This window comes from Cnephaeus nilssonii (genome assembly GCF_951640355.1).
Source record: "Cnephaeus nilssonii genome assembly, chromosome: 3".
Classification (NCBI taxonomy): Eukaryota; Metazoa; Chordata; class Mammalia; order Chiroptera; family Vespertilionidae; genus Cnephaeus; species Cnephaeus nilssonii.
Window position 1 is genome coordinate 42,969,558 of NC_137074.1, and position 25,307 is coordinate 42,994,864.

The 25,307-nt window shown below is 37.1% G+C and overlaps 1 protein-coding gene across 3 annotated transcripts in view; it reads left to right on the forward strand.

The window, feature by feature from the left end:
• Positions 1-25,307, forward strand: part of MAP3K13 (mitogen-activated protein kinase kinase kinase 13) — a 152,263-nt gene that overhangs the window by 57,675 nt on the left and 69,281 nt on the right. Inside the window, exon 1 of one of the 3 annotated variants that reach the window (XM_079764532.1) lies at positions 8,418-8,959. The exons of the other annotated variants lie outside the window; for them this stretch is intronic. The gene's annotated coding sequence lies outside the window, so the exon portion shown is untranslated. Of the gene's footprint in view, positions 1-8,417; positions 8,960-25,307 lie in introns of those variants that run through there. 3 annotated transcript variants of the gene reach the window in all.

Consider the following 25,307-nt stretch of genomic DNA (forward strand, 5'->3'; position numbering starts at 1 on the left):
GTGTTTAACATTTTAAGAATCGCTGGCTATGTTTAATAGCTCCTGTTGAAGGAGAAGCTGCAATAACAGTTCTTTTGAAAAGACTTACCAAGGTAGTCGTCTTCTTAGTGCCATACTTCTAGTTCAGCTTGCTCCATCAGATGGTGCAGCTGGAGTACTCCTGCTTAGGAGACAATGACCTTTGTTCTGAAAATGTATGACATTATTATGTATTAAAACCCAAAGACGGAATTAAGAACTTTATGGCCCCAAACACTGAAAAAAATTCTCTCACCCAAATATTAAGTCAAAACCATTAAAACAATGCTGATTGTATAATATATAATGATATTTGTTAAATTATTTTCCCCACAATAACTTCGATTTTTTAAAACAAATACATCAAATCTCTAGCTTTATCAACAATAAACATTCCAGGTGTTTCTTTTTTTCTTGGAGCTCTAAGCACCTGGGTAGTCCTGAATAATTCACTTTATAAAATAGGTTCTAACAGATTGCTTTTTCATTTGACTATTATTGTCTTTACCACTATCTTAGGTCACCCTGCCAGTCCTGTGGAATATTCAGAGCATGGTTCATACCCTTAAATGGACTTCTTTAATACTTACTATAGTGTAACTTTTAAAACAATAACTATACATATCTCTCTAAAAATAGATCCAATTGCTTTAATACTTTTTGTGTAAGACTCCCGATTAAATTATCTTTTTTCCACAAACAGACCAGCATAATAAGAGCATAAGTTCTAGAGACTGCTGCCTGTTTTTTTAATTGGTTTTGTAACTTATAATCATTTAAGCCTTTTTGCATTTCACATTCCTCATCTTAAAATGGGGCTTAAAATATCTACCTCAGATTATTGTGTGAATTAAATGAGATATATATAGAGAGAGCTCTTAGCCCAATGCTTGCCATATAGTACAAACAGGTAAACATCACTGACTCTAAAATATCAAAGCTAGAGCTTGCTATTGAAAGATACTGGGTCTTAAGAATATTTGAAGATGACAAAGACAATAATGAAATACAAACACTATCTGAGAGTTAGAAAACAGAATTTGAAAGTGAAATCTACCAATGTATTGAAATTATTAATGTCAGAAAAGGAGCTCTCATAGTAAAAGCAATGGATAGTAATTGGGGTGTCTTAAGTATGACCGAAGAGAATCAGTTAATGACATCTACACTAATAAAAGAGTAATATGCAAATTGACCATACCTTAACAAAGCCCACCAGCCAATCAGGAATGAGTATGCAAATTAACCCAATAAGATGGTGGGTTAATTTGCATATGCAGGAGCCGAGCGGCCAGGGGCAGGGCGGGACACTTGCATCGTCGCCATGGCCGCTCTAGGCCTCTGGGCAGCGTGGGAAGGTGGAAAGGCGGCTCTGGGCCGGAGCTAAGGCGGTGCCGGCAGCCAGGGGAAGGAAGGCCCATTCTTGCACGAATCTTCGTGCATCAGGCCTCTAGTTGTGTTAATAATAGGACTCTTGACTGAAAGTTAATATGATTCTATATCAAACTGGCTTAAGCCCCAAAAATGAGAGTCAGAGGGAAGGGATTGATTGGTTTATGTAGTTGGGAGCTCCAGCAGAATAAGTAGCTTCAGATCTCACTGAAATTAGGTTCTCAGTTACTGTTGTCAGCAATCTGTCTTTTCTTTATCTCTCAGGCCTGCTTTCCTATATCCTACGTCCTGCATATGGACAAAGCAGCTCTCTGCTTACATTATGCAGAGTATCCTGATTAAACAAATGTGCTCCCCCCACCTCCAATAGTTGTAGCAAACATCCTGGGGATGACTTAGCTAACTCTCATTGGTTGGCTTGGGTCATGTGTCTGTCATTTCACTAATCATGTGTGTGAGAAGGTGAATTGGCCAGCCTGATGCCATGGTCACTCTTGCAGCCCAATATTCAAGTGGGATTGCACCATCTTACCCATTTGGACTGAAAGTTGGGGAGAGACAATTTCCCAAATGGAAAAGATGCAGGGGCAGGCTTAAAAAAAAAAAAAAAAAAGGCAGATGTCCACTATTCCCATGTTTTGATCTTCTGATTATGTTGTCTGCACTCTGAGGCTAAAGTGGAAATGCCAAGTTATATCTAGCTAAAAATGGGGGGAAATTAAAACAGGATCAGAAGAATAGAAGTTAGATGGCTAAGTTTTCATTTTCCATGACCTTTCAGAAAGTAGGACAAATTCTATGTGAATGAGTAAAATAATGTATAAAGTTTCCTTTTATTCTTTCAATATGTGAGAGCCTTTATAAACTCAAGATATTCATTTTAGTCTCCCAAAGGTTTGGTTTATGATATCTTGCCAGAATTTGTATATTATGGAGTGGTGTGTGTCAGGGATGTTAAATATTTTATTAATTGAGAAATCCATTTGCTTTTGATTTGTTTCAGTGTATTTTCATTATCGATCAGAGAAGAATTCTTGTGGCCCTCATTTTTAGTCATCCTTTTGACAGGGATAATACATTAAAATGTCATTAAGTTATTAAGATTTATTCTAAAAAAGCATATAAAATCTCAAAGCAATTCCTTTTCTCTAGCTGACTGTCTGTTTTATTATCCTTTGGTAAAAAATATTGAAGACTTCAAATCCATTTAACTCATGATATTCTTCAAAGTTTGCCATAATTGTGCTACCTTTAGAGTTTTATTTTATCATGAAGATAACTGTTGAATTTACCAACATAAGACTTGTATCTTTTTAAAAGTTAATGGGTATGTATTTTGCATGCATTTTTATTTATAGTCTACCTTTTCAAAAAGGATTTGAAGTGCTTATCATGAAGTATATATGCAATAAAGTTAACAAAAAGTAAATCAAACCCAAAACAAGAATAAAAAAGCAAATATACTAAATATACCACAAAAGCTAAAATATAGTATGTATAGATATAAGTAAATAGACTGACTTGAGCATAATGCTCTGAGTTTCCCAGAAGCAGGGACAAAACAGTGGCAATTCAGTGGATTAAACTGTTGTCATCTAAAAGGTGGATGCCTAATAATTCTTCAAGAACAGAAATCTTTTCTAAAGTGAATTCCTCCTATGAATTCCTTATCTGTGAGACATGCAGAATAATGGACAACACAGAAGCAATATGACTGCTCCTTACAATAATTATTGGTAAAAGCAAACTATAACATTAAAATGTAACTCAATGATAGTGATTCTGCCAATCGGTCTCTAGGCTAATGATATTTAGGTAGCATGTAGCTTTCTGATGATCTATCTTCCTGATACAAGGAATGATTTTAGTGATGCTTATAAGAATGTTTTTCCTTAGATGTTTCTTAAAAATCACTTTCTCAGATAGGCATTTGGGATCTGGGCAGGAACAGCAACAGAAAATAGAAGTAATAGTCTGCTGAGGTCTTTGAGTATTGAAATTTGAATATTGAAATCATTGACTAAAGATATGCTTTGAAAACAAGGAAAGTTGGGATTAATATTCTGATAAGGAAGTAGAAAATTCTCTGACCAGTGTTCCCACCTTGTAGACAGATTGTTTTCCATATTAGTTAATGTCATTATATACATACTCCATCTTTACATAGAAAAAATTATCTTTCTTATTATTTATTTTGTTTTTATAAAGAGATTTTTTAGTCACATAGTTTAACTTCCTGAGGACTTTTCCTCTCCTCTGCTTCAGAGCCTCATAGAGTATTCCCCAACCTCCCAAAGGAAAATTATTTGAATAAGCTTTTGGGGGAAAGATGTGTCACTAATATATATTTTTAAAATTTCCTGCAAAGATATATTCAGGCTATATTATAAGCAAAATAAAGAGGTTGTATTCTTTTCTGTGTTTTTTTTTTTTCATTCTTGGATCTGTACAGTTGAAATTTCTCTTGTTGAGAGAGTAGAAGGACCCATGGTATTTGAATAATAGCAATAAAATAAAAACTGCTACCAGTATCATTTACTGAGTATCTTCTATATGCAGGTATTGTGCTAGACTTTTTACAAGAGTTATTTTATTTAACTTTCACAAAATAGGCAGAGCCTATTATTATCCTCATTTTAATGATGAGAAAATGAAACCCAGGTTTCTCTGAACTTACATAACTAACTGATAAGTGGTAGCATCAGGATTTGAACCCAAATCTTTTTTTTTTTTTAAATATACTTTATTGATTTTTTACAGAGAGGAAGGGAGAGGGACAGAGAGCTAGAAACATCGATGAGAGAGAAACATTGACCAGCTGCCTCCTGCACACCCCCCACTGGGGATGTGCCCGCAACCAATGTACATGCCCTTGACCGGAATCGAACCTGGGACCCTTCAGTCCGCAGACCAACTCTCTATCCACTGAGCCAAACCGGTTTCGGCTGAACCCAAATCTTTACTGGCTTTTCACTACTTCACAGTGTTGCTGGTGAAGGAAATCCGAATCTTTATGCATTGACATTTGAGGTCATTATATTATTTCTTTATGCTGGTATTTCTGGAAAAAAATTGTCACAGGGTCATAATACTTTGGACTTCTCTTAGACTCTGACTTAAATGTTATTTTTCTTTTAAAAAAACAAACAAACTAATTTTTCTAAAATAAAAATCCAACCTAAACTAGCTCATATTTTTATAGCAGAATAATTGTACTTTAACTTCTATTCTTAGGGTCTTTTTCTAATAATGAGTTTTTAATATCTTATTGGGAATGAGACCAGAATCATCTTCCAGTCATCATTAAAAGTTAAACCGAATCCTTTGGATCTTAAAAGAACTACTCACCTTGATAGTGACTTTGTAGTCTTCACACTTAGCCTGCCCAACGCTGAAATACAAAATTCCTTGTGATGATGGTACTTGGCTTCATATCTCTTGAATTGCTGTGTCCCCAGTAGCCACCAGCCACATGGGACTATTTACTTTTAAATTTAACTTAATTCAAATTAAATATAATTTAAAATTCAGTTCCTAAACACATTTCAAATGCTAAGTAGCCACATGTGGCTACTGTATTCGACAGTGCAAATTATAGAACATTTCCATCATCGCAGGAAGTTTCCCAGCAGTGTTGTTCTCCAAAGTACATTTCTCACGGTCCCCTTCCCTGCCTGCCTTCTGTCCCTAAAACAACAGTAGCTTCCTCCAAGAATCTCTATAGATGTTGTCATTTGGAGGGACAACTTATCTTCTCAGTGATTTCCCATGATATTTGACATGGAGAAAGTTTTGTTGGCCCAGTTGATATTTCTGTGGTAATATCAGGGAAGCATGCTAACCACACTGAATTCAGCTTATTAAAATGGCAAGTCCATAGAGCGAGCTGGTTTTTATTTGTCAGGTTACATAGTGAGCCAACATGTTAGGTGGCAGTTATTAGAAGTATTTACAGACTGTTTTGTTGAATTGCTTCACAGACTATGCTGATTCCTGGTGGACTTATTATTCCTAATGATGTTGCCATCAAACCTTACAGCAACTCTAAGCCTCTATAACAGATTGGCCATTTTATTGACATGTTCCACAAAGTGGTTGCTGCCTTCTATGAGTTAGTCTGTATTATTTTTGAAAGGAAAAAAAATTGTGTAAATCTGATTCTTTTAGCGTATTCTAGTTGGTTTTGATTTCTGTTAAAAAAAAAAAAGAGATGTATTTTCTTGTATTTTCATTTGTGGGTTCTAAAATAATCTGGGGACCTGGACATATTGATATAGTCCAATGTGGTGCACTCAACCTATGAAGAATATATCAGAACTGTATTGGTCTTGAGCACTCCCATATTACCTGGGTAAATTTCTTTGGTTTATTTTTTCCATAGTGATATTTCACAATAAGTTCCTGTGGAAATTTGGCGAATATGTTACCAATAATATTCTGTTGCTTTAGTATATAGAATAGCACACTGAACATCTTTGTGTACAAAAGTTTTCAATAGTTACTAGTTTTCTTTCTCCAAATGAGCTAAGCAGTGCAATAGTTACTAGTGTCAGGTTTGAACTCACCATAAGAAAGAGGCAAATGCTTTTCTTCTCTCAGCTGTTCAAATAATCTGACTGGGAGAACAGATCTCTGTTCAGAATGTTCCTGGTCACTGGACACTTCATAACTGAGACCTTATATTAACCACTGTTGTTCCAGATTCAAGGACTTAAGGCCATTTCCCAAGTTAAAAAAAGTTGTGATCAGTATTAGTAAAGCATTGGTAGTTGTGAAGCAAAGTGATGGGATACAGGAGCAGTAAATTGTATTAATCTCCATTTTTGTGTAACTTTCAACTTTTTTAAATAGTAGATAAATGTCACAAGTTATTTGTGTTTGTGATTTGAGTTGTATGAGCTCCTTATATATTTTGGAAACTAACCCCTTATCAAATACATGGTTTGCAAATATTTTATGCCATTTTGTATCGCTCTTTTCATTCTGTTGATTGTTTCCTTTGCTGTGCAGAAGCTCTTTACTTTGATGTAGACCCACTTGTATATTTTTGTTTTTGTTGATGTGCTTTCGGTGTTATATCCAGGAAATCATTGCTAAGTCCAGTGTGAAAGATGGGCAAAGAACTTGAATGATGTTTCTCCAAAGAAGACATACAGATGGCCAACAGGTATATGAAAATATGCCCAACATCATTAATTATCAGGAAAGCACAAATCAAAACTATGATATATCACCACATACTTCTTAGGTTGGCTATTATTAAAAGATAAAATATAAGTAAGTGTTGGCAAAGTTGTGGAGAAATTGGAACCCTTGTACACCCTTGCTGGCAAGGCTGGTGGAAATATAAATGGTGCAGCAACTATGGACAACAGTATAGAGGTTCCTCATAAAATTGAAAATAGAACTGCCATATGATCCAGCTATCTCACTTCTGGGTATATTTTCAAAAGAATTGAATTCAGTATCTTGAAGAGATATCTATATTCCTATGTTCATTGCAGCATTATACATAATAAGTAAGACTTGGAAATAATCCAAATGTAAATGACAGATGAATGGATAAAGAAAATGTGGGATATACATACGAAGGAGTATTATTCAGCCTTAAAAAAGAAGGAAATCCTGTCATTTATGGCAACATAGATGAACCTAGAAGACATTATGTTAAGTGAAATAAGCCAGTCACAAAAAAGACAAACACTGCATGATTCCACTTATATGAGAAATCGTGCAGCCAAACTAATAGAAACCGAGAATACAATAGTGGTTGCCAGGGGCTGAGGGAAGAGGAAATAGGGAGTTGTTATTTAATGGGTATTAAGTTTCAGTTATGCTAGATGAATAAGTTCTAAAGATATGCTGTAAACATAGTGCCTATAGTTAAGAATACAATATTATATTGTGTACTTCAAAATTTGCTAAGAGGGCAGAGTTCATGTTAAGTGTTCTTATCACAAACACCAAAACCAAAAACAACCAAAAAACCCACAAAGTAACACAAGTCAACTCTTAGCGATATTGGATATGTGTACTATGTTGACTCTGGCAATAGTATCACAGATGTTTGTATATCTCCAAACTCATCAAATTGTACACATTAAATATGTACAGTTCTTTGTATATCAATTATACTTTAATAAAGGTGTTGAAGTTTATTTTAATTTTTTAAAATGTTGTGAGCTCTTTGGGTAAATTTAATACAGTTGTTTTTGCTGTTAATAATAAGGCATCTTACTAAAATTAAAATTTGCTCTAAGATCCATTAGGAGCTCTTTGGGAGGAATATCAGAAGTTTAATAAACCAAAGGTAGGAAATTTTCTACTTTATTTAAAGGTAGTAATAAGTTACTCTTCCACACCCACTTTTGATGCATCGCAAGGTCAGCAAGGTGATACTGTTCTACAAAACAATTACAATGTAATACCGTCTTACATATTTTTTTATTTCCTTAATCTCCAGGTTATTTCCCTATTATTTTGCCTTGACAAGTCTTGGTGTGCAGGACAAGCATGTTCCTTGGTTATCAGCTTTGGAAACTATTTCTCTGACTTTTATTATTATTTTTAAAATCACATCACATCATACACATTGCTGAACAGCAAGAAAAGCATTAAAGAAAATAGCTCTAAGGAATGAAAGACTGTCATTTCTCTAGATGCTTTTTTTGGTAACATTGATTCCACTGAAATTCTATTTTGATCCTCTCATTCAATAGCAATAATAATGTTTTCCTGACTATTGCAGCTTGAAACACATACATGACTCTCTCTCTCTCTCTCTCTCTCACACACACACACACACACACACACACACACACACACACACACACACACTGATTCCACTGAAATTCTATTTTGATCCCTTCATTCAATAGCAATAATAATGTTTTCCTGACTATCACAGCATGAAACCCATACATGACTCTCTCTCTCTCTCTCTCTCTCTCTCTCTCTCTCTCTCTCTCTCTCACACACACACACACACACACACACATTGATTCCACTGAAATTGTATTTTGATCCCTTCATTCAATAGCAATAATAATGTTTTCCTGATTATCACAACTTGAAACACACACCTACACACCTGACTAACACACATATACACAACACACACACACACACACACACACACACACACACACACACACACACACACACTCCTCAAGCTGCCAGTCTGTCTTGAGGCCGTGGCAGACGCCTGATTGGCGGGCTCTGTTTATTCTGTGACCAGATTCCTTCTAAGAGGAGGCACGCCATGCCCGCCCGAAGCCTATTGGCCGGCACTGCTCTGGACCCGCCCTTTCTTTTTCAAGGCACACACCACAGCGAAGTCTGCGCGGAATCCTAAACCAGCCCAATTTACATCCATTCATGAATCTGTGACGTCAGCAAGCCTTCGGGCTCCTTTGCGGTGGGCTGCTGGATTGTGCGGGTGGAATTCCCCTCCCCCTTATTTCTCTAATCCTGCAAGGCTTTTTAAATTCACCTTTCATCTTTTTGGTGCAAGAAAATGGAACGGCATGTGTAGGAATTCTTCATTGTTGTGAGTATCGCACTCTCTTTTTTTTTTTCTGTTTCCTCGGCATATATTATACAAGGACAGATGGAGACTGTATTTGTGATTTGAGGTGATTAGGAAGCTGCTATTATTGAGGGAGACAAGGTGAGAGAGACAGACCGACGGAGACAGAGAGAAACCCGAAACCCCGTTACAGCCAGCAGCGTCTGAAACTGACAGCTGGCTTTCCTTTGCTTGTCTGCCGGCGAGACGTGGACATTTTTCATTTACGGTTCTGCACGTTACCTCTGGATGCTGGCCTGGCTCTCCTTAAAGAGAGATTCGTTTCTCGGAGAGATGGTGTGGATTGTATTGGAGGAAAAGCCCGGAGCCGATACCAGAAAGGTGCTGGGAAAAGCCCGGCCGGCTAGAAGGAGCAGGATCGAGCCCGCTGAGCACTGGTCTTCCTTCCTGCTGTCCTTGCTGTTGTTTCTCACCCTTCACCTTGCCTTTGTTTCATAATTGTGTGACAACCAATATCTTGGGATTGCAATTTGGGGAAGATGAATACTTGTCCAACCATTTTTTTTCCTAAAAGCTTTTATTATGGGAGCTGGAGTGGTGCATTTATACATATTTGTAGCTCTTCATGTCACTCTGTACATTTTATTTATATTTTCAAAAACCTAAAAGCCTGCACCAGAGGCAAAAGGGGAATTACCCTTAAATTACGACTTTTTACTATCCTTTCATGAAAACTAAGAAATGGTTTCTTAATATGTTCCATAATTGTGTAGAAATGCACCTGACTATTTTTCCAAGATGCTGAAAATAGTTTGTTCCATGGTGTTTGGGAAACATGGAAAAGTTCTGATAATGTTCAGTGTGTTAAGTTGGTTTGATAGTTTGCTTGGAGTGTTAACAAGAAGTTAGTGTTTGTGATTGAATTTGTTTTCCAAGGCTCTGGTTTATTCTGGTGAAAATTGTGATAGTAAAGAAGAGAGAGGTGACATTGTGACATGTTCTGCCTTTGGGCAACTCCTCAACCCGATTAATCTAATAGCCTTTTCCAAATGCCTCACTTAGAGCAATTTATGTTCCAGTCTGTGGCAGGGACCTAGCTGTCCTTTCTAGTGAGAGAGGAAGCAAAATGTCTTATCATCCAACCTCGTCATGTTTACCTTGTATGATCAATACTTAGTTTTGAGAATTTCATATTCTAATCTTTTCTCATGAAACAAGGCTTCTAAATTATGGCTCTAATGATACCTTTTGAATTTTCTTATTGGGGAATCTTCTAACTGTAAACTCATTTCATTTCAAAATTACCTGAGGATTTAGAATTCTCTTTTGCTTCACATCTTGGCAGTGCCCTCACTCATTTTGTTTTTCTGAGTGCAATTAAACTCACTAGCATTATAGAAGGGAGAACTTCTGCCTGATTCTGAACCAGATCTTTGTCCTATATTCAGACAAGTATGGTTTCCTACTTTGCTGTTTTTTATGGGCTGGGTTAAACAAATGACATTGTTTCCTATATTTGTAAACATCTAGATTTATTTCAATTTTTATGTGTACCTCCACAGACTTTGTTGAAAGAAGCAATTTTAAAGTTATTTTAAATTATTGAAATCTATTAGCTCACTGCCAGATGAAAAGACTGAATTCTTAGAATTTAAAAATAATGTGTTTAATAATCAGTCTCATCTTAAGAAATGTTGATCAGACTCTGTTTTTTTATATATATTTTGCCAAGAGAGAGTTTTATTTTGTGCAAGAAATGCAGTCTGCACTATGGATTTAGTAAAGTAAAACTATCTCTTTAAGATCGAGAATGGCTATAGAATCTCCCTCTCTTCCACTCCTAGTGTCTGTATTCTAGTTTATATTTATTTTCATGTATAGTGTACTTGTAGGGGAAAAAACAATAACTCTTAATTGTTTAATATCAAACAATAAAATCCTGTGTACCAGTGACTGTCAATAGATGGCTTTCTGTTTGAAAATTGAAGCTGCTCCAGAAGTAGGAATTAATTTATTTAGTAAACAAAGTCAGTCAAACCAGAGCCATGTCATGGGGAACTGTCAAAAGAATGGTTCCTAAGGGCCGGAGGCCACATCCACTGGTATATGACGAAACAACCAATCTCTGGATGGCAGAACCGGTCAGTTGAGTTTACACTGTCTACCTACCCTCCCTCTATGCGCTGCAGCTGAATTAATTACTTGGGGGGTTGAATGAATCGAGATAGCCAACATCCAACATGACCAATCTGCCAGGTGACAATAAGCTTAAGAGAGCAAGCTTAAGAGGGCAAGAATTTTTGTCTGTTTTTTCCACTGCTCTAGCAATTTTAATTAAAATCAACAACATTCTCCCAAGAACACTCTTTTACTTAAAAAAGAATTTAAAGATATCACATTTTTGCTCTTTGTTGGGTATTATTTCTTAAGGATATTGGGGAAAGATTTAGAAGATGCCATCTTTACCCCTAAGGACTCTAGAAGGTAAGTTACCACACGAGATGTAGTGTTATAGTGTTGCGGTTCAGAAACTGGTCTCTGCAAACAGACTTTACCTGGGAGACGAATGCTCACTTGCTTGCTCTCTCTCTTCTCTCTTCTCTCTTCTCTCTTCTCTCTTCTCTCTTCTCTCTTCTCTCTTCTCTCTTCTCTCTTCTCTCTTCTCTCTTCTCTCTTCTCTCTTCTCTCTTCTCTCTTCTCTCTTCTCTCTTCTCTCTTCTCTCTTCTCTCTTCTCTCTTCTCTCTTCTCTCTTCTCTCCTCTCTCCTCTCTCCTCTCTCCTCTCTCTCTCTCTCTCTCTCTCTCTCTCTCTCTCTCTCTCTCTCTCTCTATCTTCAGTTGTTTTTAGTATGTTCAGAGAGTTGTTCAATCCTTACCACAATCATTTTAGAACATTCTCATCATTGCAGAAGGAAACCCCATACACATTAGCAGTCACTCCTCATTTCCCCTCAGCACCCCAGCCCTAGGCAACCACTAATCTGCTTTCTTATACATAGATTTGCCTATTCTAATATTCTAATCATTTCATGTAAAAAAAAATTATACAAGGTATGTTTTTTTATAACTGGCTTCTTTTGCTTAGTATAAGGTTTTAAAAGTTCATCCATATTATAGAATATATCAGTGCTTCATTCCTTTCTATTACTGAATAATATTCATTTACAAATATACCACATTTTTATTTATCCATTCATTTGATGGACATTTGACTTTTTTCCACTTTTTGCCTGTTATGCATAATGCTGCTATGTAAATTTGTGAACAAGTTTTTGTGTGAAGATACATTTTTATTTCTCTTGATTATATACCTAGAAGAATTGCTGGGTCATCTGGTAACTATACATTTTCATGAAATGTGCTTATTAGCCATCTGTATTTCTTCTTTGGAGAAATGTTGATTCACATCTTTTACCCATTTACAAAATTAGGTTATTAATCTTCTTCTTATTAAGTTTAAGTATTCTTTATATATTCTAGGTACAAGTTTTTTTATCAAATATATAGCTTGCAAATATTTTATTCTGTGAGTTGTCTTTTTACTTTCTTGATATTGTTTGTAGCACAGAAATTTTAATTTATCTATTTTTTCTTTGTTGCTTGTGCTTTTGGTGTCGTATCTAAGAAGGCTTTGCCTAACCCAAAGTTATGAAGATTTACTCCTATGTTTTTTTTTCTAAGAGTTTTATCTTTTACATTTAAGTCTATGATCCATTTTGAGTTCACTTTTATGCATGGATTCAATTTCATTCTTTTGAAGGAGGATATCCATCCATTTCCAGCAATAATTGTTTTTAAAAAACTGTTCTTCCTCCACCTCGTCCCCCAACCCCTATTGAATTGTCTTGTCACCCTACCAGGGAACTTAAAAAAAATACCGATGCCATGCTCCCACCTCCAGAGATTCATGTTAATTGGTCTGTGATGGACCCAGACACCTGCATTTTTGAAAAGCTCCCCAGGTGATTCTGATGTGCAGCCATGGTTGAAAACTATTGGCTTTGGACAAAGGGCTAGTCTTAGAAAAGAAGAGGAGAGAGGATGACTGAAGACATAGAATTCTGATATGGAAATGAGAGAAGAGAGGAAAATTAAGAAGGTCATACCAGAAGGCATGGATTTTCTTGCTCAGTAGGAATTAGTCATTTTCAAAGAGTGAGGGCATCACTGGAGGTTAGTAAAATATGTTAAATTGAAAGAAGAGTGGCAGCTAACATTTATTAAGCACCTTCTACATGCCTATAAATCTGCTAAGAGCTTTCACATACATCATTTCATTTAAAATATAACTCTCATGAATATGAAGTAGGTACTATTACCCCCATTTCACAGATAAGAAAATAGGTTCAGAAAGTGTCTGACTCAGCCTAAGATACCAGGTAGTGCACATCATGCCCCATTTTTCAAATTCAGCTCTAATTTTTAATCCCATTCCTTCTGTTTATCATGGATTTTGAGCATTATTGAGTCCTAACCAAGAATTGTTATTGGTCCAGTCATTAGCATGAATCTTAGATTTTCTCTAGAAATGCTCTGGACTGAACAAAGAGTAAGATCATTTTGATTGTGGGGATAATATAGGGATAAGTGTTGGCACAGTAGGTGTAGTAGAAGATAAGAGAGTGGGGGTAAAAGAAGTATATCATGTGATATTTCATCATGGATCCTACGCTGGCTATACTCTGCCTAGGTGCAGCTGGCAGGAAAAATTCTAGGAGGGTGGAAGGCCAATATACTAGGCATGCAAGAATGACTAAAGGGAATGGGGTGGAGACCATGATGGAAAAGAGGATAGATCAAATAGAATTTGCAGGTGTAGAGGTGTTTGCATTCATTTAATCAACACATATTTATTGAGAACTTACTATGTGTTCTAGGTACTGGGTACACAGCAGTGGAAAAAATAGACAAAAATTCTTGCCCTCTTAAGCTTATTTCATGGGTAAAGACAAACAATAAATAAATAAATTATGTTTAAACAGTGATAAATGTTAAGGAGAAAAATAAAAGTGGGAGGGAATAAAGAGTGCTGGAGATGCAGTAAAGTAAAAAAAGGGACTTTTTCATTGTATAGTCTTTGTATAGTCAAAGAAATTAAGGAACCATCTAACCCTGGGGCTGGTGGTTGACCAAGTCAGGCATTTTGGATATATAGTGTCTTCTAAGTACTGAAATGCAAGGTTAATATTTAGTATTAACTTTTTGTTCACCACTTTATACCCCAAGCTTGGCAGGGTAGACACTCAGAAACTTTGGTTTATTGTGTGACACCATTTTTTGGGATTAGTGCTTTTTCTATTGGTGGAGGCCAGGGCAAGAGTGGTGTTTGGGAGACTTTTTGAAACTCTGCTTGCTGCCCTATTAGTAGATCCTTCTCAGTATGTCTGTGGATGTGTGTGTGTCTGTGGGGGGTCCTTCATAATGTCACCACTGAGAATCACTGCATCGTGAGTGATAGTCAATGAGGGGCATGTGTCTAGTTCCCACATGAATTGGGCAGAGAACCACCAGAGTAGACAATATAGAAGACACTTAAATTTCTTTTGCTTTTTACACTTCAGCAGGAGATTCACATGTGCCACTTTTAACAGAGGGTAAATTGTAAAATAAAGTTTTAAATAATGAAGTTCTATTATGCAACCATTTACCTGCCTTTGCTCTTTATCTAGAAGATGACTTATATTAATAATGGATAAATTCAGCATGTCGTCTGTTTACTTTCTGTAAGGCACAATGATGCAATGAGGAAAGAACTGGACTAAGACTATAAGGGCCCATGGAGTAGTCTCAGGACACCCTTGGCAAGACAATTCTCTCTCCTCAGCTTCAGTTTTAATATATGAGATAAAGAAATTATTTTTCGTGATCTCCAATGTCCTTTCCAATTCTTGGAATCTGGTTATTACCAAAGTAAATAGGCAAGTGACAATTTCCAAGACAATTTGGTTAAAATCTACCTTTACTCCAATTTTTTCATAGTTTCCTTGTAGAAGTTCAACCCCCACCATGCTGCTATAGTTGAAGAGGCGGAGAAAGTGTCAGGAGGGTCAGGAGATATCTGGGTGAGACATAAAAAGCTTAAAGCACTTTCAGAAGTGCCTAGGGACTTCCTCATCAGCAGGAAATAGTCCTGATGAGATCTGACCTTGCCGTCTTAGGCATGCCCATTATAAATGTCATCTGTCTTGGCCGTTGTTCTTTGTAGTCAAGTGAGAGCTTTCATTCGATGAGTGATTTGGGAGTCTGGACTACTATGGGATGTGGCAACAGATAATCTATCTAATAACCTCAGTTTGGTTATCTGCTGTAGATGTTTCCTTGACCTGACTTTTATTAGTGCTACTAAAAACCAAAATTCATCATATTGGCTCTTTCTGTCCATCTCTCGCTTCCTCCTACCATTCTCTAATTCAGGCTGGAGTGTGATGAAGGAGGAAAGACTGCAGTAAATAAGAAAATGAAGGCCCATTAAATCCATAAATGTGTATAAAGTCTTTGAAAAATTAAGATTTTGTTATTTTACATGAGCGTTACTAGCTTTTAAAAAAAATATTCTTTTCAGAATTCTCCAAATAACAAGTTGGTTGATGGATTGGTGTTTTGAGTTTGCAGGTTTTGTCGAAGAAAAAAGATAAGTTAAAAATATTGCAAAACAGAAAACTTATTTTTCATTTTTGTGTTAATCAGTCTAGAATTTTCCTTATGTCCTTTTTTATTTGTATAAATAGTCAAGCAGAGAAGGCTAACAGGAGTCCTAACATCTACAATAAGTTCATAGAGTGGTTCCAGTTAGTAATAATATTTATATGTGTGGCAGTATGATGAAAACATCTTGCAAAAAGCAATATATATTACAGGGCAATCCTAAGAGAATGTGTAGTAACTGTGCAATTTTAATTGTTTAAAAATTTTAAGGAAAAACAATGTAGGACTTCCCAATGGCAGATGGTAATTGTTTTCCATGGCTTATTTGTATTCTGAATTCCTGGGCTGAGGATAATAGTAGAATTGAACAGTACTAGGAGGATATATTAGTGGAATTCTAGATTCTAAGGGTAAAGGGCTTAGGAAATAGCCAAAGACAAAGCACTGGAGAAAGGTGATGGATAAAAGGGAGGCAGAGCTCAGGGAGACTGGCTGAGCTGATGGGTCACAGGTTCAGGCAGGTGGCAGCCAGGACAGCAGTTTCCACCTTCAACCAAAGAAAGTGGATCTGGGACCCAGACTGAAAAAGACTCTGTTAGAGTCCTAAGGAGGGCTGTCACAGTTGCTGTTACAAAAGAAGGCTCGATTTGCAAAATAAGCCCACTGAGGCTTCTTATTACCCCCTAGGCACTGTGCCTGCATTTCTAGTAAGCGAGCAGGCCTGCCTTCAATGGGACACATTAGGCTGTCTGCAGGCGTGGATAATTGAGACTCGTGAGATCAAGTGCACCAAAATACAAAGCCATGATTGCTTTTTTCAGGGAAAATAATATTTTGATGAAACTGAGACTAAGCATTTTACTTATTACTCACCAATTATTTCCTCTCATATAACCAAGAACAAACAGATACAACATACCTTTGTATATTTCTAGTCACTACTTCTAGATCTAAATTACAGACTAATTTAAAACCTTTGCTAAGCATAGAAACTCCTGGGAAATACCCACCTGATATTACAGCTGCTAGGGTCAAAAGCCAATTTGAGAGGAAATTGTACTGCTTTGCTAGGTTGTCCCTCCCCTTTCCTTACCCCCCTTCCCCCCTCCCCTATTGCTGGCCATTTGCTTTATTCTGCTTGTGTCAATTATTGAAGTGAGGCCCTAATCTCTTCCTTTAACATTCTCAGAGACCTGAAGACCTGTGTAGATTTTTTTGAGAAAGAAAAACAACCACATGATCCTTTATGTTTTGTGTAATGATCTTGTCTCCAATCAGGGCTCCTGCCCTAACACAGTGAAACAGCACCTGCTCTCCTTTGATCAAAGGTTATCTACATTGATAAAGATTTCCTTTAACTGAAATTTATACCTTTTGATACTGGCTTTTGTAAGAGTCAAACTGCCTTTGCCGCAAATTGTTTTATACACAGCCTTTCTCTTTTTCCTGCTAACTATTTGAAAAGCCATGGAGTCGTTTTAAAAACAAAGAACAGCTAGCCAACCAGATTCTAAAAGCTTTGGACCAAGTCTGGAAAATTCAAGAGAAATGACCAAGAGAACCTCATTATTAATGCAGAGCCAAAGGGCCTCTAGGGTAAGGAAAAGGGGGTTGGGGGTGGGGGCGGGGTCACTCCAAAGGAGTACCTATTCAGGTAAAAAAGAAAATAATGTCTTATTATTATGAAAATAGTTTGCCAAACTCATAATCGTTATGAACTGTAAGTGTGGTTTACCTGAAATGCATGTGACTTGTACTCAGAAATGTTTTTACTCTGGAGGATAGTTAGGCATTGGAATTGACTGTGTACTGAACCTGAAGGTTCGGGGTAAGGACATTTAGTCTCGAGGCTTCTATCTTCTAAGAGAAATCTCCTTCAGCTTATTCCTGGGTGGTCGCAGCCAAGGATTTGCCAAAAACCAGGAAACTAAGCTTTGAGGCCTTGCTTTGAGACCTATTCTTTCATTGCTGTATCTTATCACAGAAAACTGAAAAAGAAAAAAATGTTTCTTTGACATTTTTACCAAGCAGATTCTTAACATTATCTTATTTTTGTATGTAATTCATAAAATATAACATGTTTATGAAAAACTACTCAATAATAATTTTTTTCAGATACTTGAATGATATTTTATAGAGTGTTCCTAAATAACAAGGTGGGGGAAAACAATTATTTTACTACGTTTTTATTTCTCAGTTGACCCATCCATATTGGCCTCTCTCCACCAGCCATGACTTAGGTCTAACCATTCTGGCTTGCTAACCCACCTCCACAAAATCTGGCCCTTTTCAGTGAGGATTTCTTTGGATGAGCTAAAAATTGATTCTTTTTTTTTTTTCTTTCTCCCTTCTACTAAGAAAAAGATGCATTAGCAGTTTAAAAACATTAATCCTGCGAGGGACTTACCCACAGGCCAGCTTATTCAGTGGTTCTCAAAGTGTGGTTCCCAGACCCAGAACATCAGCGTCAGCGGGAGACTTTCAGAAATGCGGATTCTCAGGCCACTCCACAGGAATTCTGGGGGTGGGGCCCAGGCATCTGTTTTAACAAGCTGACGAGGTGATGCTGATGTGTAGTAAAGTTTGAGAATGCTTGATTGATAGAAGAGCTCCTCAGACTTGTAATGTGCATAGGAATCACTTGAGGATTTTGTTAAAAACCAGATTCTGATTCAGTTAGTCTGGGGTAATTTTGTCAACATCTAATTCACTCCTAAGTGACGCTGATGCTACTGGTCCTCGGACCACACTTTGCAAGTAGCAAGGATCTGAAGGATTGGCACAAGCCACTCCAAGAACTACTGCAATATGTAGGCTCTATCAAAATTACAACTATCCCAGTAGTTCATAAGGAAATACTCCTAAAGGAGGAAGATGTTTTGTGCATTAAAATATTAACCACAGCATTATTTTAATAGAAAGGAAAAGAAATAAACTAACTCTTCAATATTAGGGAAATACAGTTGATATTCATTACATACAGACTTAATATTTGTGAACTCAACTACTCACTAAAATTTCTTTTTAACCCCCAAATCAATACTTGCAGCACTTTTATAGTCGTTCGTAGACATGAGCAGATGTTATGGAAAAAAAGGAACCCTCATTCACTGATGATGGGAATGTAAACTGGTACAGCCACCAGGGAAAACAGTCACACTGTGAATATCCAAGAGAAATCCAGATTACAAACATCTAGCAAAGGTAAACTAGGTACTTACTTGGTAGATACTACTGGAACCATGCTTGTAATTAATTTGTCTTGCCTAATCATAGCTTCTCTCATTTCTACATTTTCCCACCCTTTTGACATGGTTAATAACTTGGCTTCTAAAATCAGGCAGATGGCAGTTGAATACTAGCATTTCCATTTACTAACTGTGCCTTGTGTAAGTTATTTAATGTCTCTAAGTTTCCCGCATATATATCATAGGGATAATTCTAGAACCTACTGAGGGTTAAATGAAAGGCTAGCATAGTACATAACATATACTAGTCCCTGAATAAATGGTAGTTGCTACTATATTTTACTTCAATCCCTTTTTTGATTGTCCACCAGGTAGAAAAGGCTGTCAGTTGATGACTGAGGAATTAAAAAAAGAAAAATAGTATTTCTGTCCACAAACATTCCCAGTCAACTTAGAGGGATTAGCACATACACTATATTGCAATAAAACTATGGTTCTCAAACTTTTTGGGCTCCGGACCAAAAAATTATGAGTATTCCAAAAGACTTTTGTTTATGTGAGTTGTATCTTCTATATTTACTATAGTTGGAATTACAACTGAGAAAAAATTTAAATTTTTTTTTACTGAAAACATTTCTTTGTTGTTTTTTTTCTTCAAGATGATTTTTAATTAAATTTATTAGGGTGTCATTGGTTAATAAGATTATATAGGTTTCAAGTATACATTTCCATTATACATAACCTGTATATTGCATTGTGTGCCCACCACGCAAAGTCAAATCATCTTTCTTCACCATATATTTGGCCCCTTTTATCCTTTACTATCCCCTCTTCCCTCTGGTAACCACCATACTGTTTTCTGTGTTTATGAGTTTCAGTATTATAGCCCACATATGAGTGAAATCATATGGTTCTTTGTTTTTTCTGACTTATTTCACTTAGCATGATATTCTCAAGGTCCATCCATGTTGTCACAAATGGTAGTATTTCATCTTTTCATATGGCTGAGTTGTATTCCATTATATATAAGTTCCATATCTCCTTTATCCAATCATCTAGTGAAGGACACTTCAGTTGTTTCCATGTCTTGGCCACTGTGAATAGTGCTGCAATGAGCAGAGGTGTGCATATGTCTTTGTAAATAAGTGTTTTTAAATTTTTCAGGTAATATCCAGAATAGAGGTTGCTTGGTCATATGATAATGCTAATCTTAATTTCTTGAGGAACCTCCATACTGTTTTCCCTAGTGGCTGTACCAGTTTACATTTCCATCATCAGTGAATGATGGTTCCTTTTTCTCCATAACATCTTATTATAAAAGTAGTTCTGACCTCACAGACCCCCTGAAAGGTCTCCGGGAACCCCAGGAGAGCTAGAGCACATTATGAGCAACACTGCATTGGATGTGAGTGTGACGAAGAAACAAAAATTATAGCTAACATCTGTGCTTATAAATAACATCTGTTACTATGCCAGACACTGTCCGTAGCGATTTACATACTTAAACCTCCCAAAAGCCCTATGAGGAAGGTGCTATTATTATTTTTCCTAATTTCCAGATGACACCAAAGCACAAAAAGGTAAATTCCTCCAAGTGGAGCCAGCATTTAGTTTCAGATCATCTGGCTCCAGGGTCCAGACTCTTTTCTATGCCACTGTCTTGCTTCCCTACATGGGAATTGAGTAAAATTTCATAGAGAAGACACCATTTTTCTTAAGGGATATGCAAGAATAGGGGTTCTCACAGACAATCTTGAGAGAACACTTCATTGTCACTAAATTCAGAGCCTGATCTTATTCTTGGGTATGTTTTCAGCCCTCAGCTTTAACTAATAAGTTTCTTCTAAATCACTTTACATTCAGATTTTCCCCCTTTCTCCCAATTGTATCAACAGCACTGTCCTGCATACTCCAGTCTGTCCAGGATTCCAAACAGCAGCTGCCAGTTAATGCAGTTTCAAGGCTAATAAATAGAATTTTCTCCAATCCTATATAAGAAAAGCCTAGTATGCAAATCGACCAACCGGTCGCTATGATGCACACTGACCATCAGGAGGCAGATGTGCAGTGCAGGAGCTGCCCCCAGCCCACAGGCCCCAGGCCAGCCGAGGCAGGTGTGACCAGGGGTCCCTCCATCACCCCATTGGTCGCCCCGCAGAGGGAGGCGACTGGCGGCGGGAGGTGAGGCCGGTGAGTGGGCAGTGCTAGGCCAGCCAAGGCAGGTGCCAGCAGGGGCCCCCCAATCACCCCACCAGTTGCCCCACAGATTGGCCCTGACCGCTGGCCAGGCCTAGGGACCTTACCCGTGCATGAATTTCATGCGCTGGGCCTCTAGTTTTATATAACATAAAATATACATAACATAAAATTCACAGTTTTAACCATTTTTAAGTGTATACTTCGGTGGCATTACATACATTGTTTATATTGTTGCTTAATCATCACCATCATCCATCTCCAGAACTTTTTCATTTTCCCAAATTGAACTGCTGTATGCATTAAAGATTAACTCCCCAACTCCTCCCCCTTGTCACTGTCAATTAACATTCTACTTTCTGTCTCTATGAACTTGAATACTCTAGGAACCTCATGTTAGTGAAATCTTCCAATATTTGTCCTTTGTGACTGGCTTATTTCACTGAGCATGGTGTCCTCCAAGTTCATCCATGTCATGTGTCAGAATCTCCTTCCTGCTTAAGGCTGAATACCAAAGTTAGGGCTTTGTTTATTAAGAATTATTCATAAACATATGACCTAAAGAAATATCAGTTAATAAAAAAGAAAAAGAATGTAAAATACTACAGAATTTAAAGAAAGTAACATAAACCTATAATGTACTGCTTCTATGCCTTATTACAAAGCTACTATTTTCAACATTTATCCTAAAAGTCATAATGTTCTTTGGATAGGAAGAATTCAGTAGAAGATGGAAGGAAGGAAGGAAGGAAGGAAGGAAGGAAGGAAGGAAGGAAGGAAGGAAGGAAGGAAGGAAGGAAGGAAGGAAGGAAGGAAGGAAGGAGAAGAAAGGAGGAGAGAGGAGGGGAGAGGAGGAGAGGGGAAGGGAGGGGAAGGGAGGGGAGGGGAGGGAAGGGAAGGGAAGGGAAGGGAAGGGAAGGGAAGGGAAGGGAAGGGAAGGGAAGGGAAGGGAAGGGAAGGGAAGGGAAGGGAAGGGAAGGGAAGGGAAGGGAAGGGAAGGAAGAAAGGAAAGAAGAAAGAGAGCCTGGGCAGTAGCTAGAATCCATTGTGTATGCTGTAGCCATTTCTCATGATTCTGGCCTTCTTTTCCCTTTCTCGTGCTTTTTTTCTGCTCCCATTCCCTTTTCCCCATCACAGAAAACGTAAAACAAAGCCCTCTTTCTAGGAATGGCCATTTTATGGAACTGTTCACAATTTGAAAAGCAGATGAGTTGAATATTTTACTCTGTCTCTATAAAATAAAAGCCTAAAGAAACTGAAGTACATTCTATGTGAGCATTTCTATAGACAAAAATCAGTTACATTACTAGTGTGCTACAGTTTTCAGAGTTTTAAATATCTCAAAAACAAAGAAAGCCTACTGTAAACTGGGAATGGTGCAGTAGGCAAGGATACTCAGCAATCTTTTTGCCTATTTTAATCTTTGGCAATTTTCCCTGACAAGAAAATATCCACAGGATCTTGCTGATTAGTTGAATGTGGTGATGGTGAGCAGGGGAGAAAAGACAACTGTGACCATTTGTTCAAGGAAGTTGAGGGGAGCATTCAGCCAAGATTTTGAAGATGAAACAGAAAGGTACAATGAGAGAGTTTTGGAGGGGAGGACAATGGGGTCGGGGAAGAGGATGCATAGAGAAGTACAGGGTCAAGACTATAAACCAGAGATGCTTACATCGTGAGTAGAGGAGAACAGGCATGTGATGCAAGTTGGGATTAGCTAGCTACAAGGTTTGAAGAATTATTCCCAGTAGCCCTCTGATCTATAGTGTCAGTGTTAGAACTCTTCATTTATCCTGTCGCACTGTGCACCTGCCCCTAATACCTGCATGCTTGGAGCAAAAACCTAAAGAAGGATGTTAAGACGTGCAGGATGCAACCAGATCAATGATTCTCTCTCATCATTGACGTTTTTCTGTCTCTCCCTCTCCCTTCCTCTCTGAAATCAATAGAAATATGTATCTTAAACAAGAATGTAGAAGGTGATTTTGATTTAACTAAATTGATTTAATGAAAATACACTCTGAGGATGGAGACTCATGTCTTGTGTACCTTTCTATCCCTTGGATACCTAGCATAACATCCAATAATTATATTTCATAATGAAAGACTAACATATTGGATTATGGCCTAAACGAGTTCATGGGCTTACCCCAGATCATATGCTGCTTACGTAGGGATTCTAGGATTCATACTCAATTCTTCTAATGCTAAAGCTCATGTCACTAGGATGAGTGAGTTACATTACAACATCTCATTTTCAGCCTAGCAATTATTAGGAAAGATGAAAGGTATTTTTTTTAATTTCTCATGTTTCCACTAACTAAATGTAACTGCAAATTTTAGATATCCTTTTTCTAAGGAGAGGTAACTTGCTAAATAAAAGGACCCAGTGTAGAATCAGATGGACCTGACAAGCCATCTACTAACTATGTAAACAGGGACAAGTGTTTTAACCTCTCTCACCCTCAGTTTTCTCATCTATAAAATGATGATGATATTGATCTCCCTGAAAGTATGACGATTCATTAAGATAAAGTATATAAAAAGTATAAGTATAATTGATGCTTTAACAACTATTAACTTTTTTTCTTCTAAGGCTTAAAGCTTTTGCATACTTACTTTATACCAAAATCTGCCTTTATTTGAACATGCTGTATTTAGCACTTAGTTCCTCTGCTTAATTCTTGATCAATCTAAATTTAGTTCTTTCGGTGTAAATTCTGTAGAAAGGTCTTTATTTCTTGATATATTTATCACTTGATTCAAGTACTTTGCTCTCTTCCTAGTGTACTGACTTTGTCTTTCCAGTATACTGAGCTTTGCCATTACATACTTCCAGAATCACATTACTGGATTGCCACTTAAATTGGGTTTGGTTTGTCATAGATTTTTAGGTTCTGTTGTTTATTATTTCTCAGATGCAGCAGGCATTTCTAATTCAGCATCACTTTCTAATCCAGCTTTTCAAAATTCCATTATAATTCAAGATTTCTATTACTGATTTTCTTTTTAAAGGGTATTTTCTGAAAGTCTATAACTATATCATATACCTCTTACATTTCTTGAATATATGCAAATATACTGAAATCATAAATGGACAGATACAACCTGCCAGACAAACCTCTTGTGACAAAAGCATTAAAAGAGTTCAAAGTGATATAATAAGGATTTGATCAGTTAAAGGGAATGTTACTCAGCCATAGTAAACCCCAATTTTCCTAGAGAAGGGTCAATAATACCTGCTCAGCCAACCTCACGTGGCTATTATGAGGCTCAAATGAGATTTAAATATGTGGAATCACTTTGGAAACCCAGTATGTAAATGTAAGATAACACAGTGATTACCATTATTCTTTGCACTCTCTTCTGATACGTCCCTAAGAGCACAGGCCAGTGGAGCACACCACTATAGGAAGTGTCTGTTTGCCCCCAAACCAAGGAGAGCCGATTGTGCTAGTCTTCCCTCCTCTTACTTTCCGACTGGCAATCAGAAGGCTTTATGTGATGAAACCCTATATGCTCTCTTTGGAGCGACTGAAGGCATGTAGACCTTTTCATTGCTGGGTGTTGTGTTTGCACAGTTATTTACACCACCTAGCAACGTGGCCCAAGACAAACAGTCCGTATTAGCTACACAGTGACTCGCCATACCTGTGATTGCTCTGTTAATGTAACAGCAAACATTTACTATATGTAGAAGATGGCATTTCCCTCCCTCCCCCTTTTCCTGTTAAATTAATGTCTTTCTCTACCTGCTTTATGGTCTCTAGAACTAATCTGTAAAATGAGAGAACCTTACCATTGAAAGACATAGGAGAGGTCTTTTGGTTCAATCATCTTTACCAAAGCAGGAATCTTATCGTTTCTCTGATAGATTGGGCATTTCCAGCAGTGGGAGAGCTAATCAGTTTTGAGAGATCCTTTTCCTTTGTTAGATTGTTCTGATTCCTTATATCCACATACATATTTTTTTAATCATTAAAAGGGATTTTAGAGACCATTAGTCCAGTTCCTTCAGTTTTCAGATGAGGAAATTGAGGCCCCGAGATGTTAGGTGACTTGCCCAAGGCCAAACAACTAATTTATGGCACAGCTGGGACTCCTGACTCCTGGTAGCTTATTTCCAAATCATTAAGCTGCAAAATTAGTGAAGTCAGAAAAATTGAGTGGTATTAAATGCTATTATGTGGTATGTAAATGCTGTAGTGTGCAGCATACTTTAGCATATTATTTATGTTGTGTTATAGATAAACTTATTTTTAATTTGATGGAGAAAATTCAAATCTTTCCTTTTAATATGTACAAATATTTCCTTAAAGCTTTAATATGTATAAATATTTC